The following is a 9,774-nucleotide window of genomic DNA, read 5'->3' as shown; positions in this document are numbered from 1 at the left end:
GAAAGAAGTGTTTAGTAGCCCTGTCTAGGGGTATTTTTTAATAGCGAATCGTGTTCGGAATTTGGAACATCTAAGTTTTTTTTCTTTCAAACGTTTTCTCTATTTTGATATTCCCGTCGCGTGTACCGGCTAGTTGCCATCCCTATTATTCAATTTTGGACTCCCTAGATGACCTTTATCAAAATAGGAATGGCCGAAGGGACTGATGAGCTAGCTTTAAAAAAGGGAATATTTTTTATATGTATTAAAGTCGATATTGCTCGGTTATATAAGTGTATTAAACCGCGAGCTATTTCACCCGACATTTTTTTTTTTGATCTGGGGAAGACTTAGTTACCCTAAAGCCACTATTTTAAGGAAACACTAAAAGAAGTGCTCTTTTCTCTCTAATGATATAGTCAACATCAATTTAATTTGAAATGACTCTCTCGCAGTTTTTATTTGACTCTTTTAGGCCTAACTTAATAAGTTAGTAAGTTCATTATATGCAAAGGTTTAATATCCTATAGTTGCAACGCTGTATTAGATTTTAATTAATTAATTAATTAATTTATAATTAGGAATATTAATTAAATAAAAAAATTAAGGAATTTGTTTAGATATGAAATATTATCTTAGCCAGGTATTAAGTAACACATTTTTAAGACTTAGCTCTTGACAGGTTCGACTGAACTGGAACTTGTTGTTTATATATATAAAGTTAAATATCCAGGCCACAGAGTCAACCCCATAGACATGAGAAATAATTAATAATATAAATTAGTGTTTATGGGCTGGGTTTAGAGTGACTTAAAGAATAAAAACCTTTATTATACCACCGTAAATAACTTATCTTACGTGTTTTAAATGTTATTTCTGATGTCTATGATCACTACGTGTCAATAGAGAAGCCTTGTTGATGGTCGTGTCGATTTGTATTGGAGGGTTCTATTATCTCAGCGGCTGGCCGTAATAAATTGTAATTTGCTATACGAAATATGAGGGGGGCGCCATTTGATTTTGTGTTAAAATTTGAAACGTTTAATAAAATTGCTGAATTATTTTCCCCTCAATGTGCCAGGAGATGCTTGGTGTAGTGTTTATAGTTTAGATAATGTAAATTTTTTATCATGCCCATTTCCACACACCTCTGCCCCGGGCACCTGCCCCAACGCAAATTCCTTTTTAAAATCGAAATTTTCGATAGCCAATATAATATATATATTACAAAAGGTATTTTTTTTTCTAATTTTAAATTTCAAAGAGATACCGAAATGTTTTACGTTAATTAAAAATAAACAGAGATTATAATACAATATAATTAAGTCAACCCTTATAGGCAACTTCCTCAGTGTCGTCGAGCAAGGAACAGTAAATTAAATTGATTTTAATTCACTACCTTTTAAAATTAATATACACCTAAAATTTGAAATTAAGAAAGAAGAATGCGAATAAGTTTCAGGTTTAAAAAATTATTCAGAGGTTTTAATGAATGTAAGACATTTTTATATTTTTTTATTTTCGATTTTAACATATTTAAGGGTGGAGAAACATTTCAGAATAACGTTTTTGACTCGAAGCAGCAACAGCAGCAATCAATGGTTGTTGGTACGGTTAGAAACAGGGAGTATTAAGAGGTAGGATGGAATGGGAGAGTACGTAGTCTAGGCGAGATGCAATTGATGGGAGGGTTTTTTCCTCTGGAACTTGACTGCTACATGGGGATTTCAAGAATCTCCCCGTGTATAACCGGCAGGTCCGAGCTGTCTGTGATAAGCTCAATCGGCTTATAAAAAAAATATATTTATAAAAAAAACTGATCAAACGATTTACAAGAAAGTAGAAGGGAAACAAGTTGGGTAAGACCCTTTATGAAACCCTTGAAAGTTAGAAATATTCCCAAATTTAGTGACAATCCGTGACTGTTGTAATAAATGGTAACACAATCCGTGACTATTGTAATAAATGGTAACAAACCATAATTTTTGGTGGTTTAATGGCCAGGGCTCCCGCCAGGCCCCTAAAATCCCTATTTTCTCTAAAGAACTAAGGAATATTCGCAGTTTTTAACAAAAATACCCGTAATAACTTAGGTTATTTTGTTGTAAAAACGGAGAGAAGAGTGATGTAATGTTGCAAACATCTCCGTGCAGAAAACAATTCATTTTAAATCCGAATAACCTTGTAGAGATATTCCAGTTATCCAGTCAGCTAAGGCTCAGATCAATAGCCCCCGGAAAACATAATTTCTGAAAGTTTAAAAAATTGTTATAAGTTTTTTTTCTTCTTGAGATCCCTTGTTATTAGCGAAGCTTCTGTCTTATATTTTTTATTTTTTGTAAAAACGGCTTCTTAACTCTAAGGAATTTTTTGTTGGCCGCTTACGGCTGCTGCCCGTGTTTCGTACCAACCAACGTTTTTCGTGTTTCGTAATTCCCGGACAGCTTATAAGTATAGGCTTGTCAAACGGTGCTTTTGCCAATCGTTTAGGCCCTTAATTCACGGTTGAGTTCGCATTGTTCCACGCCTAAAACCAAATGGACATATTTTGATTCCTTTTTTTTAACCTTACCGGCACGCGCGTTGTTTTGACGTTGAAGTTAGTGCGGTGGAAGGTGGTGAGTTGCCATTTCTCTAACACACTTTCTATAATAGGGTTGGGTTTTCTTTTAAAGATGTATCTAGCGCTTCTGAAGAACTTAAGCAGAGATCGCGCCTTTTTTAGATGAATTTGAGTTTGACTTATGACTCGATGGGGTTGGGAACCTTTTAATATATCAGTCAGTATATCTCGTATAAATTGTGGGCTTTTCTGAATGGGGTTTTGAATTATTAAATTATATTGAATAATATAGTAATGTTATAAAAAAAACTTAAAATTCCAAGCTACTGCATCGGCTTCAACGATCGACATAAAAATTGTTAAAATCGATTTATTAAAAAATCTTATTTGTTATACGCTTAGAATATTAGTAAGCCCGGGTCTCTTGGTTTGGTTCTACCCCTTTTGGGTAAAAAAATTAAATTGTTTAAATTACTTTTATTATCCTTAAGGGTATACATTTCATCATCATTATTCAACTTGTCCCAATATAATGTTTCTGCCCCTTTTTACCTCTCCGAGTGACGTATGTCACGGAGAGGTTCTAATTTCGACGTGTCTGTGTGTGTGTGTGTGTCTGTCTGTTGTTACACCCACGTGACCGCGTTCGCAGTTTGCAAATCGGAGCAAACGTGTTCTCAATTTCCGGAAATTCCATTGCCTGTCTAACATCACCAACTTCTGGTCTTTGTCCAACCCACATGGACACCAGTGTGTACACACCGGCTTCTAATCACAATCATCTGCTGCTCTTTGTCCATCCCACATGGACACCAGTCTGTACACACTGGATCCTAATCCCCACCCTCTTGTGGTCTTTGTCCATCCCACATAGACACCAGTCTGTACACACTGGCTTCTAATCACCACCGTCATCTGCTCTTTGTCCATCCCACATGGACACCAGTCTGTACACCTGGCTTCTAACACCACCATCTTCTGGTCTTTGTTTTTGTCCATCCCACATGGACACCAGTCTGTACACCTGGTTTCTACTCCATCATCATCGTTAAGGTTAAGACATACGCGGCGATCGGCCAGGGTTACGAGAAACGTCCGGCCTCCCTAAGGTGGGGCTTCCACCAAAGGTTCACGCAATTGCGCTGTTCTTATCCATAGCTGCGATTCGAAACCCTTATATACTACCTATTTTAGTAAGGCGAAGCAACCGGCGTATGCTTCATTTCAAACGCCAATATTAGTCAAGTCTCTCAAGAATGTTTAATTGTTCTTTTTTAAAACGATGTAACGTTCAATAAGGCGAATAACTAACGAAGAAAATATTAAATATTAATTATATTTATTTTAATATTTAAGATAATCTCTTTTCTCAATTCAAAATTAATACAGAAAGAGTTATAAAGCAGTCTATTTTTTTGTCTGTCCGTTGTCACACTAGTGCGCCGAGTTAGCAGTTCGCTTTGTTTTGATGTGTTAAGAAATCCTACAGAATCTTAATATTCACTTTTTCCATAATATGAAGTGAATATGTGGAAATCCTTTTCGTAATTACGATGCATTTAGTACTTTTGTAGCTTTAAAGCTCTGTTTCATTTTGATATTCCAAGGATGTTTTTTAATATTATTATTTGAAATGGCTGTTTATATATTACTTAAGCTATACTACATCTGTATATAGAATAATCCTTGTTTTAGTTATTTCAAGAGGAAAGCTAAGGCCTGGATTCTGTCGGGTAAATCAAGTTTGATCCGTAAAATAATCTTAGTGAACCATAGAGTAAATAATTGAGACCTGAGGTGGAGTAAACTTTGGGTTTTGGTTATCGTGTCTGTAATGAAGGGACATTAACGGTTCAGAGTGAGCCGAAAGTTAAATACACGTTTAAATAATCAGATATAGATTTTATAATAGAAGAAAGCATCATGGTAGCATTAGATCAGTGAAAGGGCTAATCGTTATCGGGTTAGTGGTATGCATCAGAGAATAAAATTTAAAATAGAACTTATATATTCTTTGTAAATAATGATTTGAAACCTAGGATCAGCGGATGATTATATATTTTGACAATGTAGAGAAAACTATTCAATGACTTAAGCCTCGTTAGACAAAGCAAAGGGAAAAAATGTTGCTCTAGTATTTTGATATTGAGTCGTATACTAGTCTTTTCCCCGACTCGGAGAGGTAATATTTTGGTTTTCCCAACTTGTTATAATATAAAACAAAAAGGAAATTTAAAACCTATCAAAATACTTTTTTTTTATACGTGTATATATATGTACAGGGGTGTCTCGGACCGCGTGTACCAGAACCACAATTACCTCGTCATTGTCTTTTATAAGATCAAGCGCTGGTCCGAATTCGATCTTGGATAAAGATAGCTCTTAATATCTCGGATGAGCAGGAGGCTATGTTCAATTTTGAACGAAGTAGAATGATTGCTAGAAGCTGAGAGAACGTTGACGAAAAGCAACCTCCTAATGCATAAAGGGTAGTGTAATTTCCTGAATGCTTAGTTATGGCTTGATTAGCTTGTTCGATTGTACCTGAAACGTCACAGATGACGCGCTGTCGTGATACGCTAGAAGGACGTCACGTGATGCTAAACGGCACAGAGGACGAGTCTGATACGTTTTCTCCCCCTTTTTTACAAACAAGTATCGCGTGAAGTTCAAATTTTAACTGGAAGACAGTTGAATAGTACAGATACTACGTAATCCATGATTGTTTTAAAAGATTCGAAAATAGATATTTGTCTTATGGAATAAATCCAAATAATAATTTTCATCTTCTCTTCATTAATCAACTGAAACTTCTTGGTCGAATTAACACTTCTCTCGTACTCAACTCTATCACTCGTACCTCTTACCTATAGATATCTTTTTGTTCTTAGCCATTACCTCCCTCGGGCCCGTATCAAGTCCTGCCAAAAAATTCACTGTCTAGCTCTCATAAGATAATATATATGAAATAAAAAAAAATTCTTAAATACTTTTTGGACCCGAAACTATAATCGAACGTTGATGTGTCTTGAGTTTTCAGGCCCGCTGTAATCGTTGAGAATTTTTTTTTCTTTCTCCATCATATTGTTGTCGGAGTTGCCGGCAAACACCTTAAGGCCAGGGCGCGGCTCTTCCAAAAGTCTCAAGAATCGCTAAGAGTGGACTGATAATCAGAAACCCCTTAAAAACTATCTTACGGGACGAGGGGGGGGGGGCTGAAAATATTCGCTTACTTTCTACTACCTACACTTAACACTGTTGTTTTGTTTTATCAAAAGTCATTTCTTTGAAGTATGTCCCATTCCAGATCTACAATATTTTTATCTTTTGTCACAAACTATTGGGACCGATTTCAAAATTCCCACAGCAACTATTACCATTTTGACTGTCTGTCTAAAATATTCGCACGTTCTCGGGTCTTGTATGGGTTCTTGGTGACAATAATTCTGACTTTAGAAAATATTTCTTGGGAATTTAAACGAAACTTGTTACTTCAATTTATTTATTTCTAGAGTTAATTTATCAAAGTATTTGGGGGGAAGAAAGGGGGATGAAACCCCCTATTTTTGAACATTTATAAATTGCTATTATTACAGCGGGGCATGGTAAACTTAAAGGGATAGTACTTAACTACCAGAATTGAAATTGATGCGAAAATTACCGATGAATAGCTTATTTTAGTTAATGGAAAATATAAAATGTTGAAAAATGGAATTTAACCGGGGTTGCCATTGCAACTTAGTTCAAAGCTCCATTGAGCTACTACCCCTTTAAATGTATATATATATAATGTTATTACGTATAATATCTTTTGGACCCAATATATAATGAAAAGAAAAATTCGGGTTCCATTACCATATTTATACAATATTGATTGTTTTACTACGTGAAATGGCTGTTCAAAATTGCATTGTCGATCGGGTCTATGGGATAATTATAGTCCATGGGACTCAATTTTTTATAAGACACTTGTAAGAAATACCATGTTGCGGGGGATAATTAAAGAAGTACGTTACGGTAGTAATTATTTTAATTGGCATAATTAAAGCGATTTGTTAGGGAGCTAGCTAGCTAGCTAGCTGGTTTTCAATTTATAAATCCAATACCTTTTATGTTAATGTAATATTAATTTTTGTATTTATTCTATCGAAAGACGTATAGTTATCTATGAATGGATCGATATTTGGCAAGGGGTGGCTCACTTCCTTAAGATTATATTTTGCCAGGCAATTTTAAACAATGTTTACTGCACTATTTTTCTGTGTGTTTCTACGCGCTAATTAACACTAGATTCTGATCAAGATACGATTCGTTAAATGATTGCGGTCTAAAGCTTTCGTCTGCTAATTTCTAAAGGGTATGAAAAGAAAGGCTTTTATCGCTCGTGTAAACACCCCCATTAATTACTTGTTTATAGACAAGATATTTAACAAAAAATAATATAAACCTTTAATTAAGAGTACTACGCATTTTACGTATTTTTATAATTACCTATAAGCCTTTTTAAGCAAAAGTTGCACGTTTTTGTCGCCAACTTTGAATGATATACGAAAAATACTTGGTCGACCTACCGTTTTCGCCCCTTTTTAATGAAATTCATAAAGATTAAACCGTTTAAAAAACGATTATCTCATACGGTAGTCATCTCTCGTTTGAGGTTTCATAACCATTTTTTACGAGGACGGGTAACGTTTCAGTTTTATCCGAAATTTTAATCCACTGGGTTTTTAAATTTTCCTTCATTAGTTAATCCTAAGCCTAACTGTGCTTAAAAATGTATATGAACACACGTGGATTAAGTCCGTAAATGGTACTGTCATAAGGGGAGTTAGTTAAACGTTTTAAATGATTAAAATAACCCCATCATAATAGTTTAAAGACCAAAGCATGGTACGTAAATATAAGTATTAAAGTGGGGGTTTAATACCTTTCATTATCCACGGCAATGAATTACGTACTTTAGGTCTAGAGCTTTTTTCTTCTTCTTGTAATGCTGGAAAAAGAGGTAGGCCTACTAAGCCTTTGCTTATGTCTATGTATGGGGACCCGGGGATGGACGATTATATAACAGAAATTTTACGAAACGTGTGTCGGGTGTTAATCCGCCAGAGAATGGAGGATTTAATCTGTGTTGCTTTTAACTCTGATAGGTAGTTTTTTATTTTTTGAGGGGATTATGATATCCGCTAAGTTGTCCGTCTTGAACAGTTGAACGAATGTTATGTTGGATAAAAGCTGTTAAATTGGTTTTTAGGAGATTTAGTATAAAAATAACACCTCAATTCCTTTGTAATAAAAGCCCTTATAAGACTTTAAAACCCCAAAAATGGACGATTTAGTCCCATTTCCCCCAAAATAGTTCTCCCAAACGCTACTTATCCCAATCCCAGTTTACCCAAAATTATTTCTCCCAATGATTTTTAACCCAAATATTTATTTCTCCCAAAATTAAAATAAGTATCTTATACATTTTACTATTCTAAATTAAAACCAAATTTTATTGCCTCCAAAAACTCTTCGGGTGTTTTAGCGCCGGTGTCCAATTGTTCTCTCAGAATATTCCGTTTGTTCTCAAGATCGCGGTACTTTTTTAGAGGTGGTCTAACAGGCTCATGGAGTCTATTTCTATTTCTTGATGGACCTCTTCTCTTTTCATAAACTGTATGAGTTCATAGATGTTGGGATGAGGGACCTTCAATGCTTTGTTCCACTTGTTATGTGTGCCTTCACAATCATTGTTCGTTCTTGCATCCGCGTTGTCACCATGGCACCACATTGATCTTTGATATCGAGAAGTGTTTTCTCCCAGCCATATATTAACGAAATAATCGGCCATAACTCTGTACTGTGGAATTGCTGGTGCTTTCCCCTCCATGTACAACCAAAGATCATCTATTTGCTGTAGCGGAGCCATAGCCAGTCCTATCATCCTTCGAATAGACATCTCTTTTAGACACCACTTTTTTCAAAAATAACATTGAAAACAATTTAATCCAATAAAACTAAAGAAACTTGCCATAATACAGTGATGAATTTAGACTACAAAAAATGTTACGTTTAAAAAAATTGTAATATATTTTTGTATTATGGTTTAACATTGACAAACGCGTCCCAAAATTAGAGTACATGTCGACTGAACAAGACATATTAGTTTCTCAATTATAAAAATACTTTACCTCCCGACGGACTAAAGAAAACCGTCCCAGAAAAATTGAAAAATCTTTTCTTGCAAGAAGTCGCGCATTAAAATACCAAAAGAATTTTTTTTTTCTGTTTTTGACGGATGACTTTTGAGATCATTATTATTTAAAAAACTTGTACGCATTCTCAACTAAGGAGAGAGAGTCGGCTAATTTTGGTTCTTCCAAGGGATCCCAAGTTCGTCTTTATACAATTATTTCGATAGGCTACATCATAAGTTCATAAGATACGTTCCATAAGTTTGTCACTGGTTACAATTTGGAGCTTGTCATCATGACAAGCTCTCAGTAACCAGCGATGATGTAACGTAGGTCGTAGATTCGGGGTAAAACGACACCTGGTGAAGGAGGCGCTGTCAAAGGCTTAAAAAGCAAAATTAACAGCTCGAGCTGTAAGTTTCTTGCATTACGAATTTGTAAAGGTAGTGTCGTACTTATGGAACATATCACTTATAAACTTATGACATAGTATAAAGTTAGATTAAAAAGCAATATACACAGTTTGTGTCTGGGGTACGACCAAGGGGGGAATATCTGGAAAAAACGGTTTTGCCAAGGGAATTTTAATTGGGACGAATTTGGAAAAGATTTACGATGCTTTATTTTTTATCTGAAAAATGCCTAGCAACGTTTTGGACTATAAAGTGGTAGTATAACGCTATCAAATCGAAGATAAATTCAATTGGTGATATTGAGTACAGGTAATTCAGGCTTGAAAATTAAGGAAGTCCGCTTTATCTATGAAGGTAAAATTTCGTTAGTAGTATGTACTCCCCATCTGAGGCCATCTTTCAAAATGGAAGCCATCAATGTAAGAATAACGTTTCAATCGCTGACATTGGTTCACTATATTCTATGAACGTACGTTGAGGTGTCAACCCAAAATATACTGACCTGATAGCGTCCGGTCAGTATTTTATCCCTTGTCCCTTTTGCAAGTCCAGTACATAACTCTAGAAAAACAACTTTCGAATAAATTGAAGACAACTTTTAGGGGCATAAACTTACATGGCTTTACTATGAGCGCCTGTA

At 35.2% G+C, this 9,774-nt stretch overlaps 1 protein-coding gene across 1 annotated transcript in view; it reads left to right on the top strand.

The window, feature by feature from the left end:
• Positions 1-9,774, top strand: part of LOC149677234 (uncharacterized) — a 241,874-nt gene that overhangs the window by 94,640 nt on the left and 137,460 nt on the right. The gene's annotated exons all lie outside the window — the stretch shown is intronic.

Source organism: Phalangium opilio, unplaced genomic scaffold (assembly GCF_054372755.1).
Source record: "Phalangium opilio isolate 3A_F unplaced genomic scaffold, DU_Popi_V2 ptg000045l_1, whole genome shotgun sequence".
Lineage (NCBI taxonomy): Eukaryota > Metazoa > Arthropoda > Arachnida > Opiliones > Phalangiidae > Phalangium > Phalangium opilio.
This window is presented reverse-complemented; position numbering and strand designations above follow the sequence as displayed.